Source organism: Lolium perenne, chromosome 4 (assembly GCF_019359855.2).
Source record: "Lolium perenne isolate Kyuss_39 chromosome 4, Kyuss_2.0, whole genome shotgun sequence".
Taxonomy (NCBI): Eukaryota; Viridiplantae; Streptophyta; class Magnoliopsida; order Poales; family Poaceae; genus Lolium; species Lolium perenne.
The window spans coordinates 176,580,181-176,601,199 of NC_067247.2; the positions used below are offsets into that span (position 1 = coordinate 176,580,181).

The window sequence follows — 21,019 nt, forward strand, 5'->3', positions numbered from 1 at the left end:
CCAAAAGGGACCAAGATTCTGTACAATTGATTTCTGGGTTTCTTGTGTGCTTATCTGATACATGGTTGTGAGACGAAAATATGGAGTTAGTTGGAGAATTTGCCTATGATTCATCATGAAGAATGGAGTGAGATTACTTACTATTGCTGTCGGAGATTTATCACCATCACGGACGACATAATTTACATCTGATTCACCATGATTAGTTCTTGAAGAAGCCATGAGGGATGGGAGATGCTATTCACCCAGCTGCCTATTTTCTGGATTGTTCCCACCGTGGGTTTGTGTTCAGTTTTAATGATGCGCAAGTATTACAGAGGGAATCAGTGCTGGGGAGGAGAAGGATACAGGATACAGACGGGGATGTGTTGTTCTTTTTTTTTTTCAAAGGAAAGATACGGAGATGGGGCAACGAGAGGCAGAGCCGCGCGATGCCGTCCAAACATGCAGTCGCACCGATGGTCGCACGCAGCGGGCACAGGCAAGCCGCGTCCCTGCACACCGGCGAATTGAGCGTGATATCCTCGACTCTTTCAGTCTGACCAGGAACAAGTGCGTGCAGATTTAAGGCAACTGCATGGTGATATCTTCAGAAGTTTTACAAAGGAGGAGGTACTTCTTGCTGCTGTGACCACCGCTTGTTCTGATACAGTTTTGATCTATTTGCTTTTCTTTATGTCCTATCCTGATGATTGTGGCATGCACACATAAGTAAATATTTTTTTTGATTTACCAGTACCTCAAATTCTCGTTACCTCTATATTTCTGGGTTAAGTTACATAGAAATGCTTAAAATTGTGTAAACGCCAATTCAAATTTGAACTTAGGTGGATGCATCAGGATGACTTCTCGGACATGGTTAAGAATATTTGGTCCAAACCGGTCGCTGGTCAGAATCCCATTCAAAGGTGGATCAACAAATTACGTTCCATACTCAGATACCTTGGTGGATGGGCAAGACACATGACATGGTTGCTCAAAAAATGAGAAACTCCACTTGTCATCAATTATTGATGATCTTGAAGCGTTTGCTATGGTAAGACCACCGACGACACATGAGATTGAGAGAAAAAATCAACCGAATGCCCATCTAGCTGGAATCCTCTAGAAAGAGAAGCTCAAATGGTACCAACGATCTAAAGCCCCTTTCATTTTGAAAGGAGACTCGAATACGGGATTTTCATAGTGTCACTAATGGTAGACACATGAAAAAACTCATTCATTCTCTGGTACATGATGAAGGCCCGATTGAAGGTCACGAGCAACTCAAATTCTACAGGTTTGTTTGGAGACCCAGAGGAATGTACTTTCTTTATGGATGAATCCCGGATAGATGACATTCCTCAAGTCTCCGATTTGAAAAATTGCCTTCTTACTGCTCCCTACTATGAGAAGGAAGTTAATAAGACTGTTTTCTAAATGGAGCATAATAAAGCACCAGCTCCGAATGGTTTTCCAAAAATAGAGGCCCATCTATCTTCTTAGTGTTTGCTTTAAGATTTTTACGAAAGTTGCAACGATTAGACTTAACTTGGTTGGTGATCAAGTGGTCCGCCCTACTCAAACAACTTTCATGCAAGGAAGGTATGTCCTAGATGGGGTCGTCACCTTGCATGGAACTGTGCATGAGTTAATCGTAAAAAGATGAATGACGTGATTTTAAAGATTATTTGAAAAGTACGTGCTCTTTACTCTAGCAAACACTCGAATGAAAGGTTTATCTGATGAGTGGCGCACTCTAATTCATAACTTTATTTTTGGGTGGGAGTCCCACCTTGAGTAGGAGTCCCACCTTGGGTAGGTTTCCCACCTTATGGCAAGTTTTGTGTTGGGGTCTTATTCGAAGACTTAGACTACAACTCTTGGGGGTTCCACCTATATAATGAGGAGCAAGAGGAGGGGCCCGGCTACACCTAGCCCAAGTTGGCCGCACCCCTTGATGGTGGCGCCCAAGTCCCCCCTCTCCCCAAACCCTAGCCTCTCCTCCTCCACATAATACTCCCGCAGCGCATAGGCGAAGCCCTGCCGGAGTTCTCCACCACCACCGCCACCACGCCGTCGTGCTGCCGGGATTCCGAGGAGGATCTACTACTTCCGCTGCCCGCTGGAACGGGGAGAAGGACGTCGTCTTCATCAACACCGAACGTGTGACCGAGTACGGAGGTGCTGCCCGATTGTGGCACTGTCAAGATCTTCTACGCGCTTGAAAGCGGCAAGTGATCATCTTCTGCAACAACGAGATCTAATCTTGTAGGCTTTGGAAATCTTCAAGGGTTAGTCTCGTGATCCCCTCTTTGCTACCATCTTCTAGATTGCATCTTGGCTTGGTTTTCGTTCTTGCGGTAGGAATATTTTTGTTTTCTATGCTACGAATCCCATCCGATCCATATCACCAATGCTATTTAATATATAGTGGATGATATGCTAACCATAATTATCGAGCGCGCAAAAGCTAATGGGCAAAATTAAGTGGTGGTTCCTCATATAGTTGATGGTGGACTATCGATTCTTCAATACGCTGATGATACAGTTTTGTTTATGAAACATGATGATGTGAAAGCAAGAAACCTGAAATTAATATTATAATCTTTCGAGCAATTATCAGTGGCCGAAAATTAATTTCCATAAAAGTGAATTGTTTTGCCTCGGTGAGGTTCAAGACAAGGCCGAGCTATATGCCAAGCTCTTTGGCTATGCGCTTGGCCAGTTTGCAATTAGTTACCTGGGCATTTCGATACATTATCGGAGGCTTACAAATGCGGAATAGAAACAAGTCAAGGAGAGATTTCAAAGACGTCTTAGCAGTTGGAAAGGCAAATTACTATCTTTGATGGAAGATTGGTCTTAATTAACTCAGTACTAACAAATATGGTACTGCATATGATTTCCTTCTTCCAGTTATCCAAAAAGGTCTTGCATAGGTTAGATTATTTTCGATCAAGATTTTTTTGGTAAGAAGATAGTGAGAAGAAAATAATACGGGCTTACTAAATTGACTGTTGTTTGGAGTATTACAAATGTTCCTTTGCATATACGTATTTCTCCATTGTCTTGCTCTCTCTGTCCTCGTTAGATTTTTGATTCTGACAAGGCTTTGCTTGTTGACGCCAGCTTCCCTGCACCTTTCATTTATTCCTCAAGGGCAGAAGATCCGAAGCCAAATGCAAAGCAGGAAAACGTAAAAGGTGCTCATGGTTTGTTCAAGCTACATGCTGGCACCTAAGGGCATGGCCAACGCGTGGCCCTAGCCTGCTGCCCTACAAACCACGTAGGTTCGGATGCCCTGGTGGCATGGTCTGCAAGGAAAGGTGCTTCTTGCAGAGGAGGCCGGTTCCTTTTTTTTTTTTTGAAATAAAACTTGTATTCATCATGCAGTAGTAAGGATACATAGGGGAAACGCATACAAATACAAGTACATGAACGGTGGATACACGAGGAGGAAACCCAGAGGGCCTTCATCTTCTTCAACCTCTCGCCACCGAGGCAGAACTCCACCAGCGCGCACGCTCATGAAGCAGGCACCGTCGACGACGAACCTTGGAGCTAGCAGATCCCCTAGCCAGAAGGCGTTGATGGGCCGCAACAGCCACCAGCCCCGAAGAACTGGATCTAAAACGCAGACGAACATCAGCCGGCGACACGCGCCGATCTCGGCCAGCTCCAGGTCTGGTCCGGGACCAGACCCCTTCCACACACACCACACCACCTCCTCTCCACCACAGACGCCAGATCTCCTGTACAGGCGACGAAGTCCAGCAGCCAAGGCCACAAGCACCAAGCCGCACCACCCCCAGCACCTCCACAGCATGACCAGGAGAAGCCATACCGAGACGAAGAAGAGGTCGAGGGACAAAAGCCCATGAAGCCGGCCGCCGCCTCCGTCACGACAAGCCGGCCAGGAGCACAAAAGCTCACCGAAACGACAGATCCGGGAGCACCAACCGCCGGAAGCTTCACGGCTCCGCCAGACAAGGCAACGCCGAGATGGGGAAGAAGCTCCAGCCACCTTATTCCACAGCGACGCCACCACCACCACCCTGCCAGCGCCGCCGGGGAGCCTTACCCTACTATCTACAGGCCTCGGGCACAGATCGAAGGCTTCCCCACTCTCCCGCCGCCCCACGGGCAGCCGGAGGGGGAGGTGGCCGTCGATCCGGCCGTCGGCGGAGCAAGGGATCTCAACTCCTTCCCTTTCGCCTCTCCCGGTCACTGTTCACGGGAGAAGGAAAAAAGAAGAGCACTTCTACTCACAGTTTTGCGTTCTAGGCCGGTTCCTTGGATCAGAAAGGGGAAAAGCAAGGGAGAGAAGAAGAAAAGGAAGAGAGAAGGGACAGGTGGAAACCAACGAGTGGACAAGTGTGAGAAAAGTGACGTGAGGAAAGAGACTAGATGGATCCCTGTACCGCTGCTTTGGTTTGGATGCTTTTGTTGAATGGTCTTCTCAACGATACAGGCCTAGGTGGAGGGACTGAAGCGACTACTTGTAGCTGCCTCCGTTGCTCATGCCCTAAGTAGAGAGCGGCGTCGAATCAAAAGGTCAATACACAAAAGCCAACTAAGAGGGTAACATGTGTTCATGTGTTACCTTGGCCGTTAGCATAATGAAATTGTACGATACCTCTAGCAAACTTAAGTCGTGGGCTTGTTTGACTACACCTGTTGGAATACTGCTTACAGTTCAAGGCCAATGTCACTAGGGAAAAGTGTGGTGGAGCAGGTGGCAAAATTTCAAGTTCAAAAATTATGTGGTGTGAGAGATATAAAAATGAGAAGTTGTTTGAGAGGAGAAAAAAAGAGCTAGCACAAATCTTGATACAGGTAGACGGTGTAGATACGGATGCGCACCAAGCACCTGCTCTAAAAATCCAATCTCATGTCACTAAGTTGTTGGTCTAAAAAAAGAATACCACTGAATTTACTGGGGGCATCCTTCACGCGGGCACAGCTGTAACTTTGCAATGTGTTTAACACAATATATTGGAAAGTTGCAATTGCGCTGTGTTCAGTGTGCGATCATGATTCCTTGCTTGTGAACACAAAATCCAGGTACTGGTCAGCATAATCATGCAGCGCATTTCATCGGTGATTCTGAACACAGAACCAGTATAGTTTTCCTCATGTGTTCCTTGTGTCGATTCTGGTGTCTTGCCTCGAATGGGATATGGAGATTTGGACTGGAAATCATTTAGAATAGGCAGGAAATCGTTGGTAATTCACTTATTGTTACTGATTTACGTTGTGGCATGCATTGTTTGCCATAGAAGCATGAAATCATTATCTGCAGCACAAAAGAATTGCAAATAAAAAGAAACGAACCATCCTCTGTTATGTATACATGGTGGAGCTGACCTGATGTAGGAGGAAGCCAACAACCAGGAGGTCTTGCAGCTTGTGCGACGGGCGAGGAAGATGAGGAGAAGAACAAAAACGATCTGCACTGATGCCACTGCCTTGCTGACAGATGTAAACGGAGGAGGCGAGAAGAGGAGGCAGGAAGCTGAACCAGAAGATGAGAAAGGCAAAGGCCAGACTGTTCATGTTGGAGCAGCCAGCAGCACCAAAGAGGGCTCGCCGTCCCTACCCCGATGCGGCTCAGTGGCCAGTGGGACACCAGAGGCGGCCCGAGAAGCACAAAGGCGCCACACGCACTCTGATAGATGTTGGTGCAATGCTGCCTTGTCGAGAGACAGGGAAGTGCTATGCCACCATGACTGTTCGACTCTTTGGAACAAATCAATGACATATCATCACTTGACCTCTGACACAGCACAGGGCATATTGTGTAACTCCCCACAGCTCAAAAACATGGACATCATAAATCTCTAGAAAAGTACTGGTATGCCTAGCACTTGCAACATGGTACCCAGTGAATTTATCCTAGTCCCAGGTTAATCCACTGGCACTTGCTGCACAGCCTCAGTTTCCTTCCTCAAACCTTCGTACAGCGCCAACGATAAGTGCAGCTTCCCCCGGCTCGGATGAACAGTATGAAACAACAGGTGGAATGGTGGTGCGAACCGCCTCTCGCCAGCTGCGCAAGGGCACTTCATCGATAATCATGCTTACGGCGTGGTGGATATGGAAACACCGGAATGATGCGGTCTTCGACAACGCACTTCCCTCGGTGACGTCCCTATTCAACGACATTAAGTCCGAGGCGCGTCAGTGGGCGGACGCGGGAGCCCGGGGTGTTCGCCAGCTCCTCCCCTATATTAGTTCCTTCTCTTGGGTTGAATTGTAAGGCGTGGTGTGTGCCCTCTCGGGGGTTTGTACATATAACCTTATTTCTATCAATGCATTTGTTATGACCGGTTTGGCCTGTAGCAGGAGGAAGCCCATTAGTGGGCCTAAATTAGGGGCTTAGCCCATTTATCCTTTTCATTAGCTCATTTATACTGCTGTAAAACTTACGTGAGAAATCAGGCAATAAACTGATCTTATAGATCGTTACTGCCGACTCCTTGAGGAGTCGGTCTTCCCTGCCCTAGCCGCCGCTTCTTCCCCTTGCGCCGCCTTCCTCCAACCTCGCGACGGCGGCCAGCCGCCGGCGCCGCCTTCCTCTCCCTCATCCAGCACACTTCCACCCCTACAACTAGCTGACTCTACCAATTTGGTATCAGCTTCCTCGGTTACGATCATGTCTTCGGGCCAACCCGCCGCCACCATCGCCGCCACCTCCGAGACGCCGCCGGCCTCCACCGCCGCCGCGCACTTGCCGCCGCGCTCGCCGCCGCCCTCCACGGGCGGCGCGACGTCCATGGCGGAGGCCGCCGACGCCGCTCCCCTCCTCTCGCAGCAGGAGCTCTCGACGGCCATCCGCGACCTCGCCACCGCGGTCCAAGGCATCCGCCTGTACCTGATCGGCACTCAGGGGATGACCACACCGCCGCTGCCGCCGGCCCTCAGCGCCTACTCGGCCGCGCTGGCGTTTCCACCCGTCCAGGGCGTGCCCACCCCGCCCCCGGCCTCGCTGGCCCCACTGTCGTCGTGGCAGCCGGCCCCCAGCGCCGGGCCCGCCTCGCTGCCCCAGGGTGTCCCCATCCAGCGAGTGCAGTTTCTGAAGGAGATATGCCCTAGAGGCAATAATAAAGTGGTTATTATTTATATCTTTATGTTTATGATAAATGTTTATATATCATGCTATAATTGTATTAACCGAAACATTAGGACATGTGTGATATGTAGACAAACAAGAAGTCCCTAGTATGCCTCTTAAACTAGCTTGTTGATTAATGGATGATTAGTTTCATAATCATGAACATTGGATGTTATTAATAACAAGGTTATGTCATTGTATGAATGATGTAATGGACACACCCAATTAAGCGTAGCATAAGATCTCGTCATTAAGTTATTTGCTATAAGCTTTCGATACATAGTTACCTAGTCCTTATGACCATGAGATCATATAAATCACTTATACCGGAAAGGTACTTTGATTACACCAAACACCACTGCGTAAATGGGTGGTTATAAAGGTGGGATTAAGTATCCGGAAAGTATGAGTTGAGGCATATGGATCAACAGTGGGATTTGTCCATCCCGATGACGGATAGATATACTCTGGGCCCCCTCGGTGGAATGTCGTCTAATGTCTTGCAAGCATATGAATAAGTTCATAAGAGACCACATACCACGGTACGAGTAAAGAGTACTTGTCAGGAGACGAGGTTGAACAAGGTATAGAGTGATACCGAAGATCAAACCTCGGACAAGTAAAATATCGCGAGACAAAGGGAATTGGTATTGTATGTGAATGGTTCATTCGATCACTAAAGTCATCGTTGAATATGTGGGAGCCATTATGGATCTCCAGATCCCGCTATTGGTTATTGGTCAGAGTGAGTACTCAACCATGTCCGCATAGTTCACGAACCGTAGGGTGACACACTTAAAGTTGGATGTTGAAATGGTAGTACTTGAATATGGAATGGAGTTCGAATATTTGTTCGGAGTCCTGGATGAGATCCCGGACATCACGAGGAGTTCCGGAATGGTCCGGAGAATAAGATTCATATATAGGATGTCATTTTATGTGAATTAAAATGTCGCGGAAGGTTCTATGGAAGGTTCTAGAAGGTTCTAGAAAAGTCCGGAAGAAACCACCAAGGAAGGTGGAGTCCACATGGGACTCCACCTCCATGGCTGGCCAACCCTAGTGGGGGAGGAGTCCCAAGTGGACTCCCCCTTAGGGGGCCGGCCACCCCCCCATATGGGAGGTGGAAACCCCACCTTTGGTGGGAGTCCTAGATGGGCTAGGTTTCCCCCTCTTATGGAAGGTTTTTGGTTCGGGTCTTATTCGAAGACTTGGACACCAACACTTGGGGATCCACCTATATAATGAGGGGCCAAGGGAGGGGGCCGGCCACCCCAAGACCACAAGCTGGCCGCCCCCTTGAAGTGGCCGGCCACCCCCTCCCAAACCCTAGCCGCCCCCCTCTCCTCCATATCTCCCGCGTAGCTTAGCGAAGCTCCGCCGGACTTCTTCACCGCCACCGACACCACGCCGTCGTGCTGTCGGATTCAAGAGGAGCTACTACTTCCGCTGCCCGCTGGAATGGGAGGTGGACGTCGTCTTCATCAACAACCGAACGTGTGACCGAGTACGGAGGTGCTGCCCGTTCGTGGCGCCGGAACCGATCGTGATCAAGATCTTCTACGCGCTTTTGCAAGCGGCAAGTGATCGTCTACCGCAGCAACAAGAGCCTCATCTTGTAGGCTTTGGAATCTCTTCAAGGGTGAGACTCGATACCCCCTCGTTGCTACCGTCTTCTAGATTGCATTTTGGCTTGGATTGCGTGTTCGCCGTAGGAATTTTTTTGTTTTCTATGCAACGTTATCCTACAGTGGTATCAGAGCCGTGTCTATGCATAGATGGTTGCACGAGTAGAACACAATGGTTTGTGGGCGTTGATGCTCTTGTTATCTTTAGTTTGAGTACTTTGCATCTTTATGGCATAGTGGGATGAAGCGGCTCGCACTAACTTTACATGACCGCGTTCATGAGACTTGTTCCTCGTTCGACATGCAACTTGTATTGCATAAGAGGCTTTGCGGGTGTCTGTCTCTCCTACTATAGTAAAGATTCAATTTACTCTTCTATTGAAAACATTAGTATCAACGTTGTGGTTCATGTTCGTAGGTAGATTAGATCTCTCTCGAAAACCCTAAACCACGTAAAATATGCAAACCAAATTAGAGACGTCTAACTTGTTTTTGCAGGGTTTGGTGATGTGATATGGCCATAATGTGATGATGAATATGTATGAGATGATCATTATTGTATTGTGGCAACCGGCAGGAGCCTTATGGTTGTCTTTAAATTTCATGTTGAGTAGTATTTCAAAGTAGTTGTAATAGTTGCTACATGGAGGACAATCATGAAGACGACGTCATTGACCTTGACGCTACGCCGATGATGATGGAGATCATGCCCGAAGATGATGGAGATCATGTCCGTGCTTTGGAGATGAAGATCAAAGGCGCAAAGACAAAAGGGCCATATCATATCACATATGAACTGCATGTGATGTTAATCCTTTTATGCATCTTATTTTGCTTAGATCGCGACGGTAGCATTATAAGATGATCCCTCACTTAAATCTCAAGATAATAAAGTGTTCATCCTTAGTAGCACCGTTGCCAAGACTTGTCGTTTCGAAGCATCTCGTGATGATCGGGTGTGATAGAATCAACAAGTGCATACAACGGGTGCAAGACAGTTTTGCACATGCGGATACTAAGGTGGCCTTGACGAGCCTAGCATGTACAGACATGGTCTCGGAACACGTGATACCGAAAGGTAGAGCATGAATCATATGGTTGATATGATGAACACTTTGAGTGTTCGCCATTGAAGTCACACCTTTTCTCGTGATGATCGGATTTAGGTGCGGTGGATTTGGTTCGTGTGATCACTAAGACAATGCGAGGGATATTGTTTTGAGTGGGAGTTCACTTAGATTTTTAATTATGTTGAATTAAAATTTGAACTCAATTTGTCATAAACTTAGTCTAAACTATTGCAAATATATGTTGTAGAGATGGCGTCCCCAATCAATTTTAATCAGTTCCTAGAGAAAGAGAAACTTAAGAGCAACGGTAGCAACTTCACCGACTGGTTCCGTCATGTGAGGATCTTCCTCTCTGGCGGAAATCTGCAATTTGTGCTTGATGCACCACTAGGTGACCCTCCTGCAGAAACTGAAACCGATGAAGTAAAAGCTGTTTACGCGACTCGGAAAACTCGGTACTCTCAAGTTCAGTGTGCCATCCTGTGCAGTTTGGAATCCGATCTTCAAAAACGTTTTGAGCACCATGATCCTCATGAGTTGATGAATGAGCTGAAAGCTATATTCGAGACTCATGCGGCCGTGGAATGCTATGAAGCATCGAAACAATTCTTCAGCTGTATGATGGAAGAAGGAAGCTCCGTTAGTGAGCACATGCTCGCCATGACCGGGCATGCGAAGAAACTCAGTGACTTGGGAATAGTGATTCCTAAAAGACTGGGGATTAATCGTGTCCTTCAATCACTGCCACCAAGTTACAAGAACTTTGTGATGAACTACAATATGCAGAACATGAACAAGGAGTTACCTGAACTCTTTGGCATGCTAAAAGCTGCTGAGATTGAGATCAAGAAAGAGCACCAAGTGTTGATGGTCAACAAGACCACCAGTTTCAAGAAACAGGGCAAGTCTAAGGGAAAATTCAAGAAGGGTGGCAAGAAAGCTGCCACGCCTCCTATGAAACCTAAGAACGGCCCTAAGCAGGATGCTGAGTGCTATTATCGCAAGGAGAAGGGACACCGGAAGCGTAATTGCTCCAAGTATCCGGCTGATCTCAAGAGCGGCCTTGTCAAGAAGAAGAAAGAAGGTATATCGATATACATGTTATAGATGTTTATCTCATCGGTTCTCGTTCTAGTACACTGGTATTTGATCTTGGTTCGGTTGCTCATATCGGAAACTCCAAACAGAACTAAAGAATACACGAAGACTACTGAAAGATGAAGTGACGATGCGCGTTGGAAATGGATCCAAAGTCGATGTGATCGCTGTCGGCACACTTCCTCTACATCTACCTTCGGGATTAGTTTTAAGCCTAAATAATTGTTATTTTGTACCCGCGTTGAGCATGAACATTATATCTGGATCTTGTTTAATGCAAGACGGTTATTCATTCAAGTCTGAGAATAATGGTTGTTCTATTTTTATGAATAATATCTTTTATGGTCGAGCACCACAAAAGAATGGCTTATTTCTGTTAGATCTCGATAGTAGTGATACGCATATACATAACATTGATGCTAAGCGAATTAAATTAAATGATAATTCTACTTATATGTGGCAATCGCTGCCTTGGTCATATTGGAGTGAAACGCATGAAGAAACTCCATACTGATGGATTACTTGAATCACTTGATTTTGAGTCACTTGATAGATGCGAAGCATGTCTAATGGGAAAAATGACAAAGACTCCATTTTCTGGTATGATGGAGCGAGCTACTGACTTATTGGAAATCATACATACCGATGTATGTGGACCAATGAGTGTAGCATCGCGCGATGGTTATCGTTATGTTCTAACTTTCACAGATGATCTGAGTAGATATGGGTATATCTATTTCATGAAACATAAATCCGAAACTTTCGAGAAGTTTAAGGAATTTCAAAGTGAAGTAGAAAATCAACGTAACAAGAAGATCAAATTTCTACGATCTGATCGTGGAGGTGAATATCTGAGTTATGAGTTTGGCATGCATTTAAAGAAATGCGGAATACTTTCACAATTGACACCGCCGGGAACACCTCAACGAAACGGTGTGTCCGAACGTCGTAATCGAACTCTCTTAGATATGGTTCGTAGTATGATGTCTCTTACTGATTTGCCGTTATCATTTTGGAGTTATGCATTAGAGACAGCCGCATTCACTTTAAATAGAGCACCATCAAAATCCGTAGAAACGACACCGTATGAATTATGGTTTAACAAGAAACCTAAGCTGTCGTTCCTGAAAGTTTGGGGTTGCGAAGCCTATGTAAAGAAGTTACAACCGGACAAGCTAGAACCCAAAGCGGAGAAATGCGTCTTCATAGGATACCCTAAGGAAACTATAGGGTACACTTTCTATCACAGATCCGAAGGCAAAATCTTTGTTGCTAAGAACGGAACCTTTCTTGAGAAAGAATTTCTCACTAAAGAAGTGACTGGAAGAAAAGTAGAACTCGATGAGATTGATGAATCTATACTCGTTGATCGAGTAGCGCGATACGGAAGTTGTACCTGTACACCCGGCAACAGAGGAAGCTAATGATAATGATCATGAAACTTCGAACGAGGAAACTACTGAACCTCGCAGATCGACAAGGGAACGTGCCACTCCTGATTGGTATGATCCTTGTCTAAATGTCATGATTGTGGATAACAATGATGAGGACCTGCGACGAATGAAGAAGCGATGATGAGCCCAGATTCCAACAAATGGCAAGAAGCCATGAAATCCGAAATGGGATCCATGTATGATAACAAAGTATGGACTTTGGTAGACTTACACGATAGCTGAAAGGCTGTCGAGAATAAATGGATCTTCAAGAGAAAAACAGATGTTGATGGTAATATTACTGTCTATAAAGCTCGACTTGTCGCAAAGGGTTTCCGACAAATTCAAGGAGTTGACTACGATGAGACTTTCTCACCTGTAGCGAAGCTAAAATCTGTGAGGATTTTGTTAGCAATAGCTGCATTTTTCGATTATGAGATTTGGCAGATGGATGTCAAAACGGCGTTCCTTAATGGAGACATTGAGGAAGAGTTGTATATGGTATAACCCAAAGGTTTTGTCAATCCTAAAAATGCTGACAAAGTATGCAAACTTCAGCGTTCAATCTATGGACTGAAGCAAGCATCAAGAAGTTGGAACCGACGCTTTGATAAGGTGATCAAAGACTTCGGGTTTATACAGTGTCATGGAGAGGCCTGTATTTACAAGAAAGTGAGTGGGAGCTCTGTAGCATTCCTGATATTATATGTAGATGACATATTATTGATCGAGAATGATATAGAACTATTAAGCAGTGTTAAAGGTTATTTGAATAATAGTTTTTCAATGAAAGACCTTGGTGAAGCATCATATATATTAGGCATCAAGATTTATAGAGATAGATCATGACGCCTAATAGGGCTATCACAGAGTACATATCTGGACAAGATTCTAAAGAAGTTTAGAATGGACGAAAGTAAGAAAGGGTTCTTACCTATGTTACTGTGCAAGGTATTGAGTAAGACTCAAGGACCGGCCACTACAGAAGAAAGAGAAAGGATGAGTAATATCCCCTATGCCTCGGCGATAGGATCTATCATGTATGCCATGCTATGTACTAGACCGGATATAGCACATGCTCGTTAGTTTGACTAGCAGATATCAAAGTGATCCAGAATGGAACACCGGACAGCGGTCAAGAATATCTGAAGTACTTGAAAAGAACTAAGGATATGTTTCTTTGTTATGGAGGTGACCAAGAGCTCGTTGTAAACGGTTACACCGATACAAGTTGGAACACTGATCCAGATGAATATAAGTCACAATCAGGGTACGTGTTTATATTTAATGGTGCTGCGATGGTGGGCAAGCTCGAAAGGGTGCACGGTGGCGAAGTCTTCAACAGAATCGAGTACATAGCGGCTTCAGAGGCTTCATCGAAGCGGTATGGATGAAGAGGTTCATTGTAGAGCTCGGTGTGGTTCCTAGTGCATTGGACCCATTAATCATTTACTGTGATAACATGGGTGCCATCGCCAATGCACAAGAGCCAAGGTCACACAAGAGGCTGAAGCATATCAAGTTGCGTTACCACTCGATTCGCGAGTACATCGAAGATGGAGAAGTAAAGATTTGCAAAGTACACACTGATCTGAATGTAGCAGATCCGTTGACTAAAGCTCTCCCTAGGGCAAAGCATGACCAACACCGAATGCCATGGGTGTTAGGTATATTACAATGTAATCTAGATTATTGACTCTAGTGCAAGTGGGAGATCGAAGGAGATATGACCTAGAGGCAATAATAAAGTGGTTATTATTTATATCTTTATGTTTATGATAAATGTTTATATATCATGCTATAATTGTATTAACCGAAACATTAGTACATGTGTGATATGTAGACAAACAAGAAGTCCCTAGTATGCCTCTTAAACTAGCTTTTTGATTAATGGATGATTAGTTTCATAATCATGAACATTGGATGTTATTAATAACAAGGTTATGTCATTGTATGAATGATGTAATGGACACACCCAATTAAGCGTAGCATAAGATCTCGTCATTAAGTTATTTGCTATAAGCTTTCGATACATAGTTACCTAGTCCTTATGACCATGAGATCATATAAATCACTTATACCGGAAAGGTACTTTGATTACACCAAACACCACTGCGTAAATGGGTGGTTATAAAGGTGGGATTAAGTATCCGGAAAGTATGAGTTGAGGCATATGGATCAACAGTGGGATTTGTCCATCCCGATGACGGATAGATATACTCTGGGCCCTCTCGGTGGAATGTCGTCTAATGTCTTGCAAGCATATGAATAAGTTCATAAGAGACCACATACCACGGTACGAGTAAAGAGTACTTGTCAGGAGACGAGGTTGAACAAGGTATAGAGTGATACCGAAGATCAAACCTCGGACAAGTAAAATATCGCGAGACAAAGGGAATTGGTATTGTATGTGAATGGTTCATTCGATCACTAAAGTCATCGTTGAATATGTGGGAGCCATTATGGATCTCCAGATCCCGCTATTGGTTATTGGTCAGAGTGAGTACTCAACCATGTCCGCATAGTTCACGAACCGTAGGGTGACACACTTAAAGTTGGATGTTGAAATGGTAGTACTTGAATATGGAATGGAGTTCGAATATTTGTTCGGAGTCCTGGATGAGATCCCGGACATCACGAGGAGTTCCGGAATGGTCCGGAGAATAAGATTCATATATAGGATGTCATTTTATGTGAATTAAAATGTCGCGGAAGGTTCTATGGAAGGTTCTAGAAGGTTCTAGAAAAGTCCGGAAGAAACCACCAAGGAAGGTGGAGTCCACATGGGACTCCACCTCCATGGCCGGCCAACCCTAGTGGGGAGGAGTCCCAAGTGGACTCCCCCTTAGGGGGCCGGCCACCCCCCCATATGGGAGGTGGAAACCCCACCTTTGGTGGGAGTCCTAGATGGGCTAGGTTTCCCCCTCTTATGGAAGGTTTTTGGTTCGGGTCTTATTCGAAGACTTGGACACCAACACTTGGGGATCCACCTATATAATGAGGGGCCAAGGGAGGGGGCCGGCCACCCCAAGACCACAAGCTGGCCGCCCCCCTTGAAGTGGCCGGCCACCCCCTCCCAAACCCTAGCCGCCCCCCTCTCCTCCATATCTCCCGCGTAGCTTAGCGAAGCTCCGCCGGACTTCTTCACCGCCACCGACACCACGCCGTCGTGCTGTCGGATTCAAGAGGAGCTACTACTTCCGCTGCCCGCTGGAACGGGAGGTGGACGTCGTCTTCATCAACAACCGAACGTGTGACCGAGTACGGAGGTGCTGCCCGTTCGTGGCGCCGGAACCGATCGTGATCAAGATCTTCTACGCGCTTTTGCAAGCGGCAAGTGATCGTCTACCGCAGCAACAAGAGCCTCATCTTGTAGGATTTGGAATCTCTTCAAGGGTGAGACTCGATACCCCCTCGTTGCTACCGTCTTCTAGATTGCATCTTGGCTTGGATTGCGTGTTCGCCGTAGGAAAATTTTTGTTTTCTATGCAACGTTATCCTACAGTTTCCGCCGTCGCCCTCGCGGCTCCCGGCGTGGGTGACCGCGACGGAGCCCCCGCCCGTCTACTCGTGCACATCGGCGCCTCCTCCTGTCTACACGACCGCCGGGGACCCTCCGAGGCCCTCCTTTCCGGAGCCGGCATACTCGCGCTTTGCGGAGCCTTCCGCTGGCCGCGCGGAGTACCCCCGCCAGGGTGCCGCCGGCCCAACCCCCCCACGCTATGCCAAGCTCGACTTCGCCACGTACGACGGCGTCGAGGACCCCCTCAACTGGCTCAACCAATGCGAGCAATTCTTCCGAGGGCAGCGCACCCTCGCCTCGGACCGGACTTGGCTCGCCTCGTACCACCTCCGCGGCGCCGCCCAGACATGGTATTACTCCCTCGAGCAGGACGAGGGCGGCATGCCCCCATGGGACCGCTTCCGCAAGCTCTGCCTTCTACGCTTCGGCCCCCCGATTCGCGGAAGTCGCTTGGCGGAACTCGGGCGTTTGGCCTTCACCACCACGGTACAGGACTTCGCCGACCGCTTCCAGGCCCTCGCATGCCATGCGCCCGGGGTGACGGGGCAGCAGCGCGCCGAGCTCTTCATTGGCGGACTGCCGGACCACATTCGCGTCGACGTGGAGATGCGGGATCCCCAGGACCTGCAGTCGGCCATGTACTACGCTCGCGCCTTCGAGCAGCGCGCGCGGGCCATGCAGCAGGCCTTCCCGGCCAGCGACGTTCGGCCAGCCACCCGCCCTCCACCGACACCACCAGGCCAGGCTCTCACGGCCGTGACTCATGCGGGGCACTCCGATCCAGCCGCGTCGCGGCCTTTCCGTCGGCTGACCACGGCCGAACAACTTGAGCGCCGTCGTAAAGGGTTGTGCTTCAACTGCGACGAGCTCTATGTACCGGGCCACGTTTGTCCACGCCTGTTCTACTTGGAGACCGTAGACGACATTGCGGCTGATGTCGTCACAGCTGGGCTGGCTGACGCGGCCGTCTCCAAGGCCGACGCCGTTCCGAGATGAGTTCCGCCAGCAGTTTCGAGCTATCCAGCTCGAGGACGAGCTGTTTGAGAAGGCGGGGAGAGATGTTATGACCGGTTTGACCTGTAGCAGGAGGAAGCCCATTAGTGGGCCTAAATTAGGGGCTTAGCCCATTTATCCTTTTCATTAGCTTATTTATACTGCTGTAAAACGTACGTGAGAAATCAGGCAATAAACTGATCTTATAGATCATTACTGCCGACTCCTTGAGGAGTCGGTCTTCCCTGCCCTAGCCGCCGCTTCTTCCCCTTGCGCCGCCTTCCTCCAACCTCGCGACGGCGGCCAGCCGCCGGCGCCGCCTTCCTCTCCCTCATCCAGCACACTTCCACCCCTACAACTAGCTGACTCTACCAGCATTGAGACGCAAGGCTTTTGCGTTTTCGCGAAAAAACAACATGTGGACTGGTCAGTCAGCCTTCTGAAACTTCTCCATGTTAATCCATATTTGATATCTGTGCGGCAAACTGAATTATTGTACAGCTTGCGTTGTGCCTACCAGAGGCACATCCTTTCTCTGCTTCCATAAATTCATAATGTTGTAGGGCACAGGGTAGTCAGTACAAAGGGCTTCATCACTGTATATTTCATTGTGTCATCGAAAATACTCGGGAGAACCTGGCAACACGTGAGGATGAAATCTCACCGTTCATTACTTCAAGATCTGTGTCATACTTCTCCAAGGCTCCTGCATTTACCATACATGTAATTAACCAAACTTTAATGTTCGTAGCTCCACTACTGCATGTTGACTAAAACGTCACCACCCGTTCAACTCCTCACAAATGTCACTAATGTGTACTGTGAACTCTTAATGTGCAAACTTGTCTATTCTGATGAGTAGGTGCCTATGAATGGTCTATTCTGATGAGTAGTATATAGTAGTATAAAATATATTTATTGAAAAATAGTGTACACTTTCTGAGAAATTAGATATTAGAATTTGGATTACAAAACATTGAACAATAGCGGATGTTGATAGAGCCTAGAATAACCAATATGTATTTGAAATTTTGTGCATTATTTTAAAGAGGTTTTAGAATATAAAGTAAAAAAATTATATTTGAATATCCATATATTATCAAAGTACAAACCACATATCTTTGGAGAAAACATGAATCTTTTTTTTTTTGCAAAAAGTGAAGATAATATTACTTCCACGTTCTTACAGAAAGACCCAGAAGAACAAGAAAATTACAAAGAAGCCCTTCTTCAAGATCCTGACAGAAGCGACGAACTGGAGCCGTCGGTGGCGCGCCGCTGCCGCTGCTCCGCCTCAGGCCTTGGAAAGGAGCCAGCCCCGTGACAGTCGGGAAGTCGCCGATCGCCGGATCCGCAGATCCTACTCGCAGAAACGCTGCCGTCGTCGCGCTGGAAGCCTCCATCATCTTCACCTTCAACTTCAACATCCGGATCCTTCGCCACATCGGATCCGGCCGAGGCACCACGAGCACGCCAGATCCGCGGACCGGCAAGCTCGCAGAAGACGGCCGCCTCACGAAGAAGCTCCGAGGAGCACCACCGCGAGAGGGGAAGTCGGCCGACCGCAAAACCCCCACCGACGCCACCTCCACCTCCATGGCACCGCCGGCCGGGGACCTACCAGACCCTACGCTATGTACATGCCGGGATCTACGATTTCCCCAACCTCCCGCCGCCGGAGCGGCCGCCGGAGGTGGAGAAATCGTAGATCACCGGCAAGCGAGGTGGGCTGACGGGAAGCTTTCACAAATCGCCTCTCTCGCTACAGTGACGGGGGAGGGGGCATCCAAGTCGCGTTGGAGAAAACATGAATCTTATGGCATTCAAAATTATTATCACTTCATTCCAACATTTTCAAAACTCAATTCGCATGGAAAATCCATAAGTCACCAAATAAAAGGTAGGGCCTACTTAAGTATGCATGTCCATATTTAACCAACAAGAATGTCAGAGAAATATTCACGAGAAAGGGGGAAAGTAGGCTAGCATGCATGCACATTGACTACAACGACTTTTGCTGCCCTGTGTGATCATGTGGTGGCGCCAGCTAATGGTAATTCACCTTCGTCAATTTTCTGAATTTAACATGTCATATTTTAATAGCTGATCTTCAAGCTCGTCTCAATGCTGGCGATTTCATCGTCGCGCGTTGCTAGGCCGACCAAATCCGCGTGGATTGTGTCATCATCTATTTATTATCATTCCTTTTTTGCTTCAATGGATGATTTTTTTTCAGACCTTTTCAAATTGTATCGAGTAGCCATGCCAGAAAATCTTTTTGGTAAAGCTCACAGTTTAGTTTGTACCATTCCAACCTCCATCGCTGCAATATGTACTGAATGAAAAACAAGCAACGTTCTCATATTTTCACAGTACACCGGTAGCCAAAAAAAACTTATTCAGAAGCTCCACAACAATTAGATCGATGGATCGATCCACGCGAGAGCTGGATGTAGTACAATCTCGACGCCGGTCCGTTATTTTCGGAAGGGGCAGCAGCAGAAGTCGTTGCCGTTGCAGTGTGCGTTGATGTTGCCGGGGCAGAACATACGCATGCACCGGTCGCGTGTGCATCCAGGAAGAGTCCCGCCTGGATAGCAAGTTTTGAGCTCACTGCAGCAGCAAGCATATTGATCCAAAGGGAGCGCCTTGCACATGGGCCCCTGACGGTCTCCGCATCTCTGCCTGCAGAGCTCCATGTCGCAGTAGACTGGGGTTGGGGGTAAGCAGAACACTGCAAAAGCATTTTTTTATTTTTAAAATCATCACACATTATCATCATTATGTTTCAGGAATGGAGAAAAAATCGCAGCAATATCCATGGATTCTTGAGATAAACTTCTTAGACGCACACTTTATTAAGAGAGAACCGGAGAGCTTACGCACCCTCGCCTTCCGACGGGAGAACAGCCACCATGACCGAGAGAGCCACCAAGCATAGCACGCCCGTGTTCCTGAGGGTTGCCATGACACAGAACCAGAGGCTACCTACGTCTTTACTTTCTTTCTTCACGCTTTGTTGCAGTGCTCACCCACGATGGTGCTTATATAGATGCGCATTTAGGCAATGAATCAATGCACGCGCAATTCTTCATTCATTTTAGTCAATTAATATCAGATTTGTCTTGTGTGCTAGCTGTATGGCATACTGATTTATTAGCACACGCCCAAAAAACCAAAACGTACGGTGCTAAAGGTTGGAGGTTCACATATATATAGTATCAGATTTATCATGTGTATCGCGTACAGACTGTACTAAATTTAATATACGTACCATGTAAGTGCATCATATATATTGAAATAAGGAAAGTATTCATGATTAGAAATTTTCCGCATGCATGGATATTAATTGCATGATTTTATTTGGTTTAGAGAAATTAAATACCATTTTGTTAAAATCATACTAGCATATGTCTGTGTACTAAGAATAAGGAAAACAGATAGCATATACATAAACGAGAACATCATAGGAGGATCATGGACAGCCGTGGGCAACACGAGAACGGAACACCAACAAACCGTTGACGAGCATCAGCCGAGGTCACACCCCGTCTCTTGCGGATCCTAGATCCGAAACTTCCTAGAGACCATGCAAAATGAAAATTGACGGACTCCATACGACATAATTCCTCTTCCACTCACTCCCCACCAAGAGACGGAGGCAACTCTGCGGGAACTGGAAATATTTATGAATTATGAGTACTACAAAGATTGAAGGTTCACATCCATAAATATTTGCTAAATAAGTATTGTATATTGTAACCTATATACTAGGAAGCAGTGGCGCGGCGGCACGCCGCACCCGTTAGAACTTCTCAAACGCATAATCTTGGAAAGGCGGAAGGCGCAGCCATATAGAAGTGCAAGATGTATGGACTTGCCATTTGTCTAGTTGTTTGTTGTATAACTGAAGAATGTGATGCTCTGTGTGGTGGCTGAATCTCTCTTAATTTTGCATCATGAGGACCAGTTGAAGAACTATATCGCCGTTGTATCTTGTAGTGGCTGGACTCAGTGTAGGCGCCTGCTATTGAAGCGCGGCAGCTTTAACATCACATGAACCTTGTTCTGTTGTTACGAAGATTTAGACAGTTTGCTGATACCTTGACTTGTAAGTTGTCTGCTTGGTGTTCTTTTTTTCTGAGAATAAGGAAAAGGCTTGCATATATCACTATATT

The 21,019-nt window shown here is 46.8% G+C and overlaps 1 long non-coding RNA gene across 1 annotated transcript; it reads right to left on the bottom strand.

The window, feature by feature from the left end:
* Positions 1-19,181: 19,181 nt before the first annotated feature.
* On the bottom strand, positions 19,182-20,150 carry LOC127348764 (uncharacterized). The gene is made up of 2 exons (XR_011756627.1): positions 19,728-20,150; positions 19,182-19,575 (listed from the first exon to the last, which is right to left on the bottom strand). It is a non-coding gene; the product is annotated as an uncharacterized lncRNA (long non-coding RNA).
* Positions 20,151-21,019: the final 869 nt, after the last annotated feature.